The following is a 16855-nucleotide window of genomic DNA, read 5'->3' as shown; positions in this document are numbered from 1 at the left end:
GTTGCCTTCTCCTCCTCATCCTAATAAATAAACAGCATCATCCTGCTCTGCTTCTTGTGACAAGATGGTGTGCAAGGGAGCTGCAGCTAAATAATAAATAAAGTGACCTGCAGAGTGATGTTCTCCTAGGTTCAAACGTATTAAGTCATTTTCATGTATATATTTTAGGTTGACATGCCATTAAAATAAAAAATTTAATACGCACAAGCAACAAAAAGCAGCACATTTCATTTCACATTAAAAACATCTAGGCGGCTTGTCACTCCACCATTTCTGTCTCTGGAGATGGGTGGTGAAAAAGCATATAGAGAAGGAAGGCAAATAATGATAAAATCCTTGATGATTGAACACAGGGATTGCCACACAAGCTGAGAGTTGTGGTTCATGTAATTTTGCAAGTGCTGTTTCAGAAAAAATGAATTCACTATATCCTGTGCTAATGCTTTCATTACCCAAAGCTTCCATTTTTAAATAAATAAATACATGCTTAATACTTGAATTTGGCAGAGGGGAGACTACAGTCTCAAAGAGTGAATTTTTCTTTGTTTCAAGTATGCCAATAGATTGCAGGAGGAAGATAATCAAACCAGATCAAGCAATAAAATATAAATATTGGAGAAAATCTAACATTACATTCAATGAAAGTTTTCTGCAAAGATAAGGATACTCGGCATGTTCCTTGGAATATCTATTTCTAGCTTTCCTTGTCTGTTTTTCTCTACTATCTTTACATATTGAAAATTTCTTCCAAATCACTGAATTCCTCTTTTGAAGGTTCACAGATTGATGGTGTTTGCTTCTATCTCTCTGTTGTCTGATGACAGTTTCAAAGAAACCCTTATGTTTTGCTGCTCGGCAAGATTGGGTCATAACAGATGGAAAGCACACAATTCTAATCTGAGCTCCTCCTCCTATGTGGTATATTCCTCTTACCCTACCACAATCTTGTACACCCTAGATTATCACTCTTTCCCATAAGAACTTCTAAAATGATCTGGCTGCTTTTTCTCCTCCCTACAACTGGATGTGAACTAGACTGCTGATGCTGTTGCAATCACAAGACTAACTCTATGCTGATGTTGCCCCAAGCCCTAGTTGCTCAACAACTTCTAAATAATCCGCAGTCAGCCAAACCCTCCTCCAAAGAAACATGACTGGAAAACAAGTCTATTCCTCAAATTGGTGCTGAGGTATGAAGGGAACTTAAAACAAATATACAAAACACCTAACACATTGTGGTTTCAACCTTCCTCAGGAACAAAGGATGCTGTAACTGGTTACAAATACTTCAACAACACACATCTGGTCATCTGAAACAGATTGTGTATTTTGTTTCTTTGATTATATTTCAGTACCATTTTGAGACTTGGCCTTCTTGTTTATTCACCTGTTTTTAGTGTTCCCCTCTCCTCTTTTTTCTCCTGAAAAATACCTCCATATTTCCCCTCTTCTATGTGATGAACGAGACACAAAGATTGCATTCCTCAGACCTCTGCCTTACTAACCAAAGCCTCTGAACTCCAGCCTTCCCTGTTGTGTACTTGTGTTGGAAAACCACAAAGTTACCCCAGTCAGCATATTTTTAACGCCACAGGTTGCTTTCCAGCTTTCCCTATGTCTAGTCCTTAAATCCTGCCCTATACTCAATAAGCATTTGGATACAACTGTAAACAATGGTTGATCATCATCAACCATCATGAACAAGTCTAGGCAAGCTTTGGGCTCTCTTTTCCTTCATCTCTTCTTCAGCACCGCTGCTAAGATATTACAGACCCTTCAAGTGTCCCTATTTTCCAGGGGTGTCCCTGATTTAGACAAGCCATCCCAGTTTCTGATTTGATCCTGGAATGTCCCACTTTTCCTTAGGATGTCCTTATTTTCATTAGAGAAATGTTGGAGGGTATAGAGTTGTCTGCCCCCTGAACCGTCTGAAGGCAATCCTGTATAGGGAAGTTTTTTAAAAAATGTTTAATGGTTTATTATGTTTTTAATAAATGTTGGAAGCTGCCCAGAGTGCTGGGGCAGCCCAATAAGATGTGTGCGGTATAAATAATAAAGATTATCATTATGGAATGGGATGTCTCTATTTTCATTGTTGGAGGATATGATATTAGGGTATATTGGAGGGTATGATTAGAGCTTTTGCTTCTGTTTTTTACTAACCACAGTTAGTAATGACTAATGACTAATCTTAACTGATTAACTTAAATAGAACAGTTTGATAAATGATGGGTTGAAGGAGGCTGGCTTTAGTAAACCATAATTAAGGATTTGTTTTTTGTATTCACATTTCAGTTGTTGTATTTTTTCCTCCCTTTTCTTGTAAACTGCCCAGGGAATGTAACTGAAGGGTGGCATAAGAAATACAGTGATGAATGATTGAACAACATACTCCTTTAATTACTTGCCGATGGTGCTTTTCTTTATTATTAACAGCAATATTAATACATCCTAACCAGCAATGAAAAACGGCAAGGATGTTTACTATTAGTACTATATTGTAAAAATTAACCACAAAGTGTAATAATGCCTAATGAAGACCACATTTTCAAGAAAGGGGATGCTAAAGAAGTTGGTTAAGGATAACTAGGGAAGCAGTTTCAGTATTTCGGGCATGATGGGAATTGTAGTCCAAACACAGCTGGAAACCCACATTTGGGAAACACTGAGTTACATGAAGGGAAAGGGCTGTAACTTGGTGGCAGAATACCTGTTTTGCATGCAGAAAGTCCTGGGTTCAGTCTGAAATATACTCAGAGTCGCCAAGTGATTTCATGCTCTTTATTCAGCTCATAGTGGTGAGGAGGAATGAATGAAAGTCCCCTCAAAGTATCTGCTTTATATACATTATTTACACAATGGGCTGCACATGATTGGCTAATTCCGGAATTCTACTGTAAGCCAATCAGGTTGTGGATTCACTTCTATCTGGAGCATGATTGGGTGGTTCCTGCCAACCAATCATACTGCTGCATTGTTCTAGGACCAATCAGACTGCTGCATTCTGAATCCTATTGTTCTAGGACCAATCAGACTGCTGCCTTTTGGATCCTATTGTTCTAGGACCAATCAGACTGCTGCAGTTTGGATCCTATTCAACTCAGTACATAACACCCCTCCCCTCTAAGTTCCAGTCCTGCCCGGGAGATCGCATTCATAGTCCTCAAGGTATGCCGGCGGCCTACGTGTGCGTTGTGGCCTGGGGTGTTCCCTGGTCCGGGGTTCAGGTTCTGGCTCGTGTTCCAAGGATGCTGGCTGTGATGGGGCTGTTTGGTCTGGCGCAACCGGCTCGCTCAGTCGTGGTTCTGGTTCCGGTGTCCTTCCGGCCTCACGGGTCCTCTCTGTATTTACTGATTCTGCCTCTCCTGCTGGCCCCTGCTGCTCTATGGGCCTCACTGCCCCAATGTTCCCCTGGGACTCCTCTGACCTGTCCTCCTCCTCCTGGTTTTCTCCCGGGAATCGTCGCCGTATCTGGTCGCAGTGGCGGCGCCAGCATTGCCCCCCATCTGTTAGCACCTCGTACGACACGGGGCCAGTGACCCTGGTGACTGTGGCGGGTACCCATGCAGGGCCTGCCCCAAAATTCTTTGCATACACTGGGTCATGGGCCTCGAAGGTCCGGGGGTTCCTGCCTTCCCCCACCACTACCTCATCCTGAGCTCTATCGGGGTGAAGGCGGTCCAATCTGATTGCAAGGCGCCGACTCATTAGTAGTTCAGCGGGGCTCCGGCCAGTCATTGAGCTGGGGGTGCTGTCCTGTGCTAGAAGGAATGTGGCAAGGCGGTACTCCCAATCCCCTTGCGTCATGCGACGAAGGGTGTCCTTGGTGGTCCGCACCATGCGTTCTGCTTGGCCATTGGTGGCAGGGTGGAATGGCGCCGAACGGACGTGGCGGATGGCGTTCTGCGCTGTGAAGGTTTGGAATTCTCCTGACGTAAATGCAGTCCCGTTGTCTGAGACGAGAGTGTCAGGGAGCCCGTGGGTTGCAAACAGCCTGCGTAGTACCCGGATGGCTGCGGATGTAGAAGTGGACGGTACCAGTGCGACTTCCAGCCATTTGGTGTAGGAGTCCACCACAATGAAGAATGTTTTCCCCTGAAAGGGGCCAGCGAAGTCCACATGCAGGCGTGACCATGGTGCTCGGGCGGACTCCCAGGACTGGACTGGGGCCCTTGGGGGATCTGGGCGGGATTCTTGGCAGGCCTGGCAGTGTTTGACCCAGGCCTCTATCTCTCCGTCGATCCCCGGCCACCACACGTAACTCCTGGCAAGGGCCTTCATTCTTACTACCCCTGGGTGTGTCTCGTGTAGGGCTGTGAGGACCCTTTTGCGGAGGGGCTGGGGAACAACGACCCTGCTTCCCCATAACAGGCACCCCTTGTGGGCCGACAGTTCATGTTTGCGGGTTGTGTAGCCGGCGAATTCTGGCCCGGGGCTGCTGCTGGGCCATCCCCTCCACACCCAGTCCAGGACCCGGGAGATGACCCTATCTTTCTTGGAATGGTGTGCAACTTCTTGTGCCTGAATGGGGCAGTCGGGAAGCAGCTCCAGGCTCATAACCTCTTGTGCAGGTGCTGGGTCGGGGCCTGTTTCCGGTAGTGGTAGCCTGCTGAGGGCGTCCGCATGGCCCATCGCCTTCCCCGCGCGGTGAATCAGTGCATACTGGTAGCTGGCAAGGAAAATTGACCACCTGAGGACACGAGGAGACAGCACTTGGGGGGTCTGCTTTTCGGGGGCAAACAAGCCAAGCAACGGCTTGTGGTCAGTCACCACGGTGAAGGGCCGCCCGTACAAGAAATCATGGAATTTTTTTACTCCCTTCACGATTGCCAGACCCTCCTTGTCGATTTGCGAGTAGTTCCGCTCGGTTGCGTTGAGTGTCTGGGAAAAGTATGCCACCGGTACCTCTCTTCCATCCGGGAGTTGGTGTCCCAGGACAGCGCCAATGCCATAGGGCGAGGCGTCGCATGCTAGCACCACCGGCAGCCTCTCATCGAAGTGTGCCAAGACCGAGTTTGAGACAAGCAAGTCCTTGACTGCCTGGAATGCGGCCTCCTGGCGCTGGCCCCACACCCAAGGGGCCCGCTTGTCCAGGAGTCTGTGTAGGGGCTCCGCTACCGCCGCCTTGTGGGGAAGGAAGGAATGGTAAAAGTTCAATAGTCCCAAGAAGGCCTGAAGTTCAGTCTTGTTCTTGGGCGCTGGGGCATCACAAATGGCCCGTACCTTGTCCCCAGTCGGGTGGATCCCTTCTGCGTCCACCATAAATCCCAGAAAGTCCACCTGAGGCACTCCTAATAGACATTTTTCCCGCTTCACCTTGAGACCCGCCGTCTGGAAACGGTGCAGAACGGTGCGGAGGCGGTCCTCAAACTCCTCTGGTGTGGGCCCGGCAATCAACACATCATCGAAGAAGGGGGTGACACCAGGAATCCCTTTAAGGAGAGAGTCCATTAGATTCTGGAATATGCCTGGTGCCACGCTGACACCGAATTGCAGCCGCTTTACCCTGAACGCTCCTCTGTGCGTCACAATCGTCTGTGCCTCTGCTGTGGCCTCATCTAGTGGCAGCTGTTGATATGCTTGGGCCAAGTCCAGCTTGCCAAAAATTTTCGACCCAGCCAGGGTGGCAAGGACATGGCTGACCACTGGTACTGGGTATGCATGGGCCGTGAGGGCTTTGTTTATGGTACATTTGTAGTCTGCGCAGATGCGGACCGAACCATTAGGCTTGACAGGTGTGATGATTGGGGTTTCCCAGGGGGCATTAGGCACCGGCTCCAGCACTCCTTGCTCCACGAGCCGGTCCAATTCCTCGTCTATACGGGGTTTCAGGGCGAACGGGACCCGGCGGGCCTTGAGCCTGACCGGTCGTACTGCGGGGTCAAGCTGTAGAGCAATGGGGGGACCCGTATACTGTCCCAATTTCCCATCGAAAACCCCCGGAAATTCCTTGCATATGGCGTCCACGTCCACTTGTAAGCTGGTGTGGTTCACCCCGGTGACGGCTAGCCCCAGTGGTCCAAACCATGCCAATCCCAGTAAGCTAATGTAGGGGCCCTTGACCACAAGCAAGTCCAGTTGCCGCATCCACCCTCGGTATTGCACCCTGAAGGTCCCCACCCCCATTGTGGGGACCTTACGTTTCTGGAAGTCCCGGAGGGTGAATGGGGCCAGCCTGAGTTTGGGACCCCCAGTAGGACACAGTTTCCTTAAGGTCCTTGCCGAGATTATGGATAGAGTTGAACCCGTGTCAAGCTCCATGCGGCATGGGGCCCCCTCTATCTGTACCTCTACATAAATTTTCTCTACGTTGGGGTGGGGCAACTGGTATACCTGGAAGTCCGTGAGCTCCGTCGAGTTGCCTTGGTGCGTTGGGCCCCGGGACCTGGGGCTCTTGGATTGGTCATCTGATGCCTGGCGTCGGGTGGGCCGAGCCCGACACACCCGGGCGATGTGTCCCGATTTTCTGCACTGCCTGCACTCTGCATTGCGGAAACGGCAGGTCCTCCTCTCGTGACTTTCTCCACAGCTTGCGCAGTTCCCTCCTTCTCGTCGAGGCAGCTGTGGTATGTGGGCTGCTTGAGTGCGCTGCTGTACTCGGTGCACCTCCTCCCTGTTGGATCCTGAGTCGTTGGTGAGGTCTTCGTGGTGGACCCTCGGTTGGGACGGCTGGCTCGGCCGTGCCTCTTGCGTCGACCTCTCAGCAGCTTCCGTTGCCAGGGCCTCCTCCAGAGCGACCTGGAACGTTAGGTTCTTCTTAGCGTAGAGGCGTCGTTGCAGCTTCTCATCCTTCAGGCCACCGACGAGGCGGTCCCGAAGCATGTTCTCCAGCTCTGAGAAGTTGCAGAACCGGGCGGCTTGGCGGAGAGAGGTCACAAACCCAGTTATGGTTTCCCCAGAGGCTTGCCGCTTTGCGTAGAAGGCATTTCGACGAGCCACCACTGAGGGCTGTGGCGAAAAGTGCCCCTTCAGCTGTTCCATTATTGTTTTGTATGGAACAGTAGCAACATCTTCAGGCGCAAGGAGAGCCCGGGCGATTTCAAACGTCTCCTCTCCGCAGACGCTGAAGAATATTGTCCTCTTCTTGGCGTCTTCTTCATCGGTGACCCCTTTGGCTTCTAGGAGGAAGGTGAAACGGGAGGCGTACGCTTCCCAGTCTCCAGATGCTGGGTGGAATGGCGAGAAGCTGCTGTCGGTTGCCATTCTGAGTTCCTTGTGTCCCGGAGCTGAAGCCTGGATACACGGTGCGAGGCAGCGGTGCAGCAGGTGGTGGTGCTGCGGTGCTGTGTGTGGCAGTCAGCTCAGCGGGATCCCACCTTCGTCGCCAGTGAAATATACTCAGAGTTGCCAAGTGATTTCATGCTCTTTATTCAGCTCATAGTGGTGAGGAGGAATGAATGAAAGTCCCCTCAAAGTATCTGCTTTATATACATTATTTACACAATGGGCTGCGCGTGATTGGCTAATTCCGGAATTCTACTGTAAGCCAATCAGGTTGTGGATTCACTTCTATCTGGAGCATGATTGGGTGGTTCCTGCCAACCAATCATACTGCTGCATTGTTCTAGGACCAATCAGACTGCTGCATTCTGAATCCTATTGTTCTAGGACCAATCAGACTGCTGCCTTTTGGATCCTATTGTTCTAGGACCAATCAGACTGCTGCAGTTTGGATCCTATTCAACTCAGTACATAACAAGTCCCAATGGCATCTCCAGATAAAGCTGGGAGAGAACCCTGCCTGAAATCATGGGTGGCCGTCAGTGTGGGCAGTACTAAGCCAGATGCAGCAATCCTCTGTGCCCAGCTCCAGGCTTTATAACTGGTACAAAAAGCACACGTGGCTATGTTTCTACTGCAATTTGTCCCCTTTCTCAGCGCCTTTGTGCAGCAGCAGAGCTTACATCTTTATAAAGAGGACCATGCAAGAAATTGAGACCGACTCCCATCTATCGCCATCTTATGTTATGTGTAGTTTTAAAATCAGCATCCGAATTAAAGCTGTCAGGGAAAGATATTGCTATTTCGGGATTTGCTGATTGCCTAAAGTCGTACTGTCATTCCAGGAAAGATTGCTTGTCAGGAGCCGTCCTTTGGGAAATTACGTATGTCAAATGAGACTGCCTGGAGTTATGCTGGTCAAGATGGCGAATGGGGGATGACGACGGGCAACAAGCTGATCCATAATTGGATCAAATCTCCATTCAACCCTTGATCAAAGAAAATTAAACTCTCTTAAGACGGGCTTTTGATTTAAATCGCACCCAGGCTATATCCAAATGAAGCAATGCTGCTGGGGACACATCTATATCACAGGCATTTAACCTTGACGCCTGCAAAGTCATGGGAGGGGATAGTGATTTCTAGCAGAGAATTCTGATTGGATACCCTCAACAAACTGTACTTCCCGGGATTCTTTGGGGGAAGAATTCTTCAATCGAATGTGTACAGGCAGGAAGCTCCTCTCCTCACTTGGCCTAAGACACAGAACACACAGAGGAGCCCTTGATGCAATGACTGGAAGCACTGTCAATTTTAAATTTCATGAATCAAGCTTTTGCTTTATCAAGCAAGAGGTATACAAATCTTGTTTTTTAAAAAATATATTAAAAAATATCTGCTTGTTTATTTTTCTTAGGGAGGATCCCTTTCCTTCTATCAAAATGGTTCTATGTTTAGGGAAATTTCCCTCGATTTATGAGTATTGATACACAAGGAGAAACTGGAGGAGAGAAGAGTATGCACTTCGTACCAGTGACTCTAAGAACCAACAATTTTTGGCACAGAAAAACCTTGTCTAGTCAGCTGGTAATGTGCAACAATATCTGAGAGAGAAAAACCAGCCATTGTTCTTGCCTGTCTTCCCTTCCTTCCTTTCTTTTTTTGGTATCTAGCTAAAAAGCAAATGATGAGGCATTGCATCCAATATTAATATTCCCCACAGTAGGCCAACTGGAATGAACTGATAATCCTAAATTAGGTCCAATAATTTCAGCAGATCTACTCTGAATATAACATTGTTGGGTACAGCTCACTCTTATATCTTGTCAGCTGGCAGCCCAAATTTTGGCATAAGCCTGCTTTGTGTGGCACACACACTGTTTCTGCTGTTTCTGCTTGTATCAGTTCTCGGTCAGTGTTCCTGTAAAGAAGAGGGATTGTTTTGAAATTTCATTTAGGTATTCCTTAATGAAAACAGGTAAGCAAGGCTGAATTGTACTTTAAGTGTGGGGGAGGGCAGGCAGGCAGGGACATACACCTGGCCAAACACCTGTCTCTGGAAAATTTTACGCATCACCTGGGAGGACAGGCAAACTAATGCTAGGGTACTGGAAGAAGCAAAGATCACCAGTGTCAAAGCAATGATTCTTCAACATCAACTTTGTTGGACTGGCCATGTTGTACAGATGCTTGATTATCGTCTTCCGAAGTAATTACTCTATTCTGAACTTAAAAATGGAAAGCGCAATGCTGGTGGTCAACAAAAGAGGTTCAAAGACTGTCTCAAGGCAAATCTTTAAAAATGTAGTATAAACACCGACAACTGGGAAACACTGGCCTGCGAGTGCTCCAATTGGAGAACAGCCTTTACGAAAGGTGTAATGGGTTTTGAAAAGGCTCGAACTCAGGACGAAAGGGAGAAATGCGTTAAGAGGAAGGCACACTTGGCAAACCGTCATCATGATCAACTCCCACCCGGAAACCTATGTCCCCACTGTGGAAGGACATGTGGATCCAGAATTGGCCTCCACAGTAACTTACAGACTTTTAAAACCATAATAAAAAAAATCCTTCCAGTAGCACCTTAGAGACCAACTAAGTTTGTTATTGCTATGAGCTTTCATGTGCATGCACCTGAAGATATCTGAAGAAGTGTGCATGCACACGAAAGCTCATAGCAATAACAAACTTAGTTGGTCTCTAAGGTGCTACTGGAAGGATTTTTTTTTATTTTGTTTCGACTACAGCAGACCAACATGGCTACCTACCTGTTTTCAAAACCATGTTTAATGAAGACAATCTTACTCTGCTATGAGTGATTGTCAAAGAAGAAGAAGACACCTAGCCAGCTGGTAGAAGCATTTGCGTGTCGAGGTTCCCAAGCCACCCTCAAATAAAACACAATTCATCCAGAATTTTTGTTTAAGGTTTTTGGCATATTTTTTTGGCCACAACTTTATTGATTACAGAATGTGAGTGGTTGCTTTGGCATTGGTTTGCGACTATCTGTTCCCACCTAGAGGTAGGAACAGAACTGACATCCGCAAGCCTGCGAAAGTCAATAAGGGAAAACATTTTGGGGCAATAATAGAGCTGGGTGCCAGGCCCTCACCTCTCCCCAAATGCTCCCAGGGGCTCTTGCGTGGCCCTAGCCCCTTGACAGGGGTTCAGACAAGACCATGGAGAGTCCCTGGATTCCTTTAACAGAATGCCCTTGCAGCAGCAGCATTGGAGGGGCAGGCACAGCCAACCATACCCCCTCCACCAACCAAATTTAACCAATGCCTAACTGCAATCTTGCAAGTTGTGATGATTTTGCTACGCAGTAGGCAAAAAACCAAAAGGCACCGGCCAATCAGCCAAATGGAAAAATTCCTACCAGTCCCCAACCCAAAGCAGACGACCCCATGACAGGCACAGCAAGGTCAACACAAACAGCCCTAAATATAGGGAGGGTGGGCGGGTGATCCAATGCGTGCTGCAAAAAGAGGCAGCTGCACAGGGAATAAATAGCCCCTTGGCTGTCAATCATAAATTGCAATATCAAATTCTCCCTAACAACCAAAAGGTCCCCAATTAGATTTGTGGCCATCTAAACTAACCCGCCCAGCAACAGAGAAATGTCTTGTTTGCCCCCACTGCAACACATGCTCTCCATGAAGGAGAACACACTTTCACGTTTCTTCAGTATCTGGGGTTTTTTGTTTAAAAAAAGGAAACTTAACATTAGGAAGCTGCCTTATACCACGCCAGACCATTTATACCTCTATCTTAGCCCTATCTACCTTGATTGGCTCTCGATGGGTCTTTCTGTTAGAATTCCTGATCTATGATTGCAGTCATAGGATTGTCTTTCACATGACGATATATCTTTTGACTCCACAGAGTGGGAAGTGACGGAGACAGGATGTTTGTGTTACTGTGTTCCATGAAGTGGGACTACCTTGGTACCTTGGGTTACAAACGCTTCAGGTTACAGACACTTCAGGTTACAGACTCCGCTAACCCAGAAATAGTTCCTCGGGTTAAGAACTTTGCTTCAGGATGAGAACAGAAATTGTGTGGCGGTGGTGCAGTGCCAGCGGGAGGCCCCATTAGCTAAAGTGGTACCTCAGGTTAAGAACAGTTTCAGGTTAAGTACGGACCTCCAGAATGAATTCAGTTCTTAACCCAAGGTACCACTGTATTGCCCTTTGTTCTTTTTCTTTTTGCTGTCTGATGCTAGAGAGAGAGGGAGCCATGATGCAGTGCTCCGTGTGTGTTTATACGTAAATAAAGTAGATTAGCCAAAATGCTGAGTTGCTGAGGTCTGTCATGCAAGATGCGCAAACTCTGTGGATCCCTAAGTGTGCCGGTGTCCATAGGCATCGGTCGCTGTGAGGATTGGGCTGAAGAAAGCTTATGAAGCTCCCAAACAATCGACCAGGAGGGAGGGAACATGCCAGATGGGCATGTGTCTTTGCCAGGGTCCTACTAGAGTGTAGGTTGAACTCCTGACACTTTCTTTGTCCCACCTGGAGATGCCAAAAATCAAACCTGGGGCCTTCTGTATGCAGAGCAAACACTCTGCTGCTGGACCGTGACCCATAATTCATGCACTGATTCTATAAACTGCAGGTGGGGCTCACAGGATGGATTTCTCTTTCTGGCCTATCTAGTCCAGTATTGTCCACACTGAGTGGCAGTGAATTTCCAGGGGTTCAGACAAGGGGTCTTTCTGTTAGGTTTCTATTTATTGCCACTGTGCAGTGCTTGGAGTCAAAGACGCTGTTTACATTCCAGACTGTTGGAAGCCTCACAGGAGACGGGAGACGGATGTTGATATTACTGGTTTCCTGTTTTCTTTGTACCAGTTGCCTCTCGGCTTTCACAGAGAGAGGTTGTATATTTCTTTTCTGTCTGTGTAGTTAGAAATAAAACTCTTAGCATGTAGCTCATATTTCTTGTCTTCTGCTGCTGCTGTATACTCTGTGTAATGAGGGAATGTGCCTGGAGCCTCATCAAAGGCTCAGGTTGTTAATCAGTGTCAGAGGGCTCGACTGGAGGAGTAGCTCGGCTGAACGCAAGTATGACAGTTTTGGTTATGGGCGCCTAGAGATCCTGGGGATTGGAAGCTTCTGCACTCCAAGCAGATGCTACTGACCTCTGGCCCTTCTCCTTTCCTCTATGGAAAAGTGAAGGTAACACCTGCTTACCATGAAGGATAAAAATATAGAGCTTAAATGTTTTAACTGTTTTAAAATGTTGACAGCTAGAGTTAAACGAGACAGAGTATCCTGCCCCAAATAAAACAGCAGAACTCTTTCAACCCTGCTTCTTTTATTCATCTGCAAAATCACTTTTTTTTTCTTTCCCAGAGGCGACTTTTAAAAAAAGAAAGGAAACTTTTCTAGCTAGCGGAAAGCCAGCACTGTGTGTTAGTGATAGAAAAATCCCCCCATGGCAAGAATGACACAAATGGATGCTTTCTCCTTCTGAATTTATATCTGATTCTGTTTCTGTTTCTGCAATTTTGTCGTAGCTCTGTACTGAGTTTCTCCTAGTCCATCCTAGTTGGTGTAAATCTGGTTCTACAAATGCAATAGACTTTCAAAGAACAAGGCACGTCATATTAAAAAGGAGGGACCTTTCTAGAAGCCCTCAGGGCTTAGATGAGATCAAAATTAACTCATCCATTATCTGCCAAACAGCAGATAATCTTTAATTTGGGCTTTCCTTGAACAAGCATGTCTGCCATGGTTACTCAATGACTCACAGACACACGCGTGGGATGACTCCATTGGAAAAATCCTGTTTGAAAAGTTGTTAAATGCATAATTCTTGATAGAATATTATTTAAATATGAATTTAAATATTTTTGTTGTTGCTGCACAGTATTAATAAAAAAATTCACAGATTAATTCAGAAACAGAGTGGAAAGGATTCATGAATGAATAAATGCAAAGCTGCCATTGACTGGAACTAGTTCAGTCTTCCCTTCCTGATGGAAATTAGTGCTTGATGCTCTTATGCTTAAAAATAATAAATAAATATATGTTAACGCAATGAGGTTTATTTTAGAAACTTGCTACATTAAAGGAGGAATCAGCAGTGATAGGTAATTCAAGGCACCCCACTACTTTCTTCCTAGCTAATGCTTTGACAACCTGGCTTCTCATAACCTGGTCATTCTAAGGGAGGAAATATTCCCTGGGCAAGTTGCCCGTGAGACTTTCCATTGGTTTACCCCCCACAATAATGTAGTCTAGGAATAAATATTAAGTTGCAGCACAGTCACCCTCACTGATGTCAAGACTTAGCCCTAGACATGACTACTTATGAGGTTTTTACCACTTTCGTTACATTAGAAGATGGAAAATTAGACTGAGCATTCTTTCTTTCCTGGATTCTGTGAATTCTGTGAATGTTTTGTGTAGATGTTTCTGAGCACAATTGGTCAGTGTTGATGCTGACCTTTAAAGCCCTAAATGGCTTTTGCCCCGTATACCTGAAGGAGTGTCTCCACCCCCATTATTCAGCCCAGATACTGAGGTCCACCTCCGAGGGCCTTCTGGTAGTTCCCTCATTGCGAGAAATGAAGTTACAGGGAACCAGGCAAAGGGCCCTCTCAGTAGTCACACCTGCTCTGTGGGACACCTTCCCAGCAGATGTCAAACAGATAAACAGCTATGTGATTTTTAAGAGACATCTGAAGTCAGCCCTGTTCAAGGAAGTTTTTCGTGTTTGATGTTGAATTGTGTTTTTACTATTTTTTGTTGGGAGCCACCTAGAGTGGCTGGAGCAACCCATTCAGATGGGCAGGAAACAGTGGTACCTCGGGTTAAGAACTTAATTTGTTCTGGAGGTCCGTTCTTAACCTGAAACTGTTCTTAACCTGAGGTACCACTTTAGCTAATGGGGCCTCCTGCTGCCGCCACGCGATTTCTGTTCTCATCCTGAAGCAAAGTTCTTAACCCGAGGTACTATTTCTGGGTTAGAGGAGTCTGTAACCTGAAGCGTCTGTAACGTGAAGCGTCTGTAACCCGAGGTACCACTGTATAAATAATGACGTCTTCTTCTTCTTCTTCTTCTTCTTCTTCTTCTTCAGAGGGAGATGATGGATCCTTGTTGTGACTTAATGCAGGCCAAAGCCACAGGGTGGGAAAATGTCAAATGTTGGGCTTCAGAATTTTAGAGGGTTGTTGTACAAGATACCCTCCACTGGCTCTCTTCCTCAGTGACTCTATCTTCTCACTGCAGAAAATTCAGGGGACATTTGTCTGTGATCCCCCTTTCTGGCGTGCAGGACCTACATCTTACACACCTAGGATTCTGGGATAAAGATGCAACAGCTGCTCAAAGTTGGGCTTGTAACCCAGTTCTTTCCCAGCCTTAATTGAAACTGCTTTGAATTTTATGGAACTTGAGAAATCTGCCTTGGCAGTTTTACCACCTAAATATAATAAAACCAAAATTTCAGCACTTCAGGTTTACACTGAGGGGAAGAGCTCTCTATGTCTCTTTGACATATTTAATGCTCCTAATGGCACAGCATTTCTTTTAAAAATAAAACCTCCCCCAACTCCTTGTTTGAAAATGAAATCCAAAGGAAAATGCAATGTAGTTGGGGAAGGGCTGATAAATCGTTTGTTTCTGATTTGTTCCTGTGCTATCATGCGTGTATGTGTTTGGGGGATGGGGTGAGGAATGAAATTTGCATCCCCTGAGTTGTGTGCACAGATACTATTTTTAAAATAATTGCTAGAATTACAATAGAAATAAAAGAGTCCCATGTCGGATCATCAAGATAAAAACAAGGCAACAAATCAAATAGCAACGATGACAGCAGGAAAAGCAGCAAAAGCAAACAAAAAACACACCCTTTTGCATTCCCGAGAATTTGATTTGGGTTAGATCCAAGAGAGATCTATGGAAGACTTTGGAAATCGAGCTTCCAAAAGGTTCAAATCTTCTTGTCTTGCCCCCTTAGTGAGAAAAATGCTCCTTGGATAAATTTTGGTATCCTTAAATGAAGAGGTGGGTAACCAATGGCCCATGCGCTGCATCCAGTCCCCAAGAATCTTTTTTGTGGGCCTCAGTGGTTTTGGTAGCCCTCAAAGCTCCTGCATTTTTCTTGTTGAAACTCTTTTTTTAAAACAAATTATTTTCAAAAAGATTTTGTGGGGGGAGGCACCCCACATACTCTTCACAGACCTGTTCAAACACATGATTTGGCTACATACGTTTTTAAATTTGTGTTAACGTTTTATTGTTTTGAATTATTCTTTTCAAATTACATTGTTTTCAAATTACAATGTTTTCAAAATGTTTATTTTATTTTTAATGTCACTGCTTTATCACAGAAGTGCTTGCTGCTCTAGGCTCTGTTGGGAGGAAAGGAGGGATAGAAATTTAACAAACAAGCATGGCTGTTTTTCAGCTGGAACTCGCCGGAACTCAGTTCTGACACCTCTCAGGTGGGCACCTTTGCCATTATAAGAGAATATGTTGGGTTCTGGCACCTCTTTTTCTAGAAAAATAGCACTGCAAACAAGTAAACCAGCCTTAAGGAGCCCTAAGCTTGAGCGTGATGAGTGAGGTATTCACTGCTTCTGCCCTCATCATTTCTGATAAGCACAGCAATTCCCTCAGTTGTAATCCATGGTGGCAGCCAGCAGTTCTGACTTCACCAGCCATCACTGCTGCTAACAATACTTGATCCAGCTTATTTAATTCAATTAAACAAAAGATAATGCATGTATTTCTGGAAAACTGACATTTGAATTCCAGAGCCACAGGAGGTAGGAGAGGAAAAGTTCATCTCAAGGAATAGAAATGGAAAAGTTCCTGTCTTTCCTTTTTCTCTCTTTCTTTCCCTTTCCTCCAGGCTTCCATATATTGGGATAATATCTAGAGAGGCAGAGTAGCAGAGCTATATTTAGTAAGTAGGTCATGGAGACTATTTCATTTGTTGAGCTGAAGAGCTCTACCCTTGCGCTTGTCTGAGTTCTCATGTGTGGCTTGCGCACCACAAAATCCTGCTTGCATCATCAAAACAAAGGCCTGTAAGGACGCCTCATAGAAATTTCATGAAGCAACAAAGCGCAGATGGTAGATGGCATATGCTCATTCTTCAGTTGTAAGTTCGCTCCTTTGCTGCAAAGACTCTTTTCTTTGCAGCGCCCCAAAAGGACTTCTTACCCAGTCCCATATGAAAATGAGGATGAAAACGCAACAAAGCAACATTCTGCTGGTACCTTTCCAGTACGCCACGACAATAGTGCTTGCCCAAAAGTTTAAAGGCAGAACTATAGGTTATCTACCACACAGGCTTGCTGCCCAAAATGGTGTCCCCACAATGGGATCTCCCTCCCCTCCCCTGTAGTTCACAGTAATGGAAATTCCTGTCATGGGGTCACTATCATCTCAATCTCAAGAAACCGATAAAAAACAATTTAGCATTAAAAAAGAAAAAGAAAATAGTCCACATTGTCATGAAAAGTGTATTTGTTTTTGGGCCCTCAATATTTATCTTTGGGCTCTTGGGTGTGTAGACACCACAACATGAATAATATGAGATGCCTTGTTTCCAATGTTAGCCATACTAAGAGTAGACCCATTGAAATTGATGAAATGAATGAACCTTACTAACTTA

This window comes from Podarcis filfolensis (genome assembly GCF_964270895.1).
Source record: "Podarcis filfolensis genome assembly, chromosome: 6".
Classification (NCBI taxonomy): domain Eukaryota; kingdom Metazoa; phylum Chordata; class Lepidosauria; order Squamata; family Lacertidae; genus Podarcis; species Podarcis filfolensis.
This window is presented reverse-complemented; position numbering follows the sequence as displayed.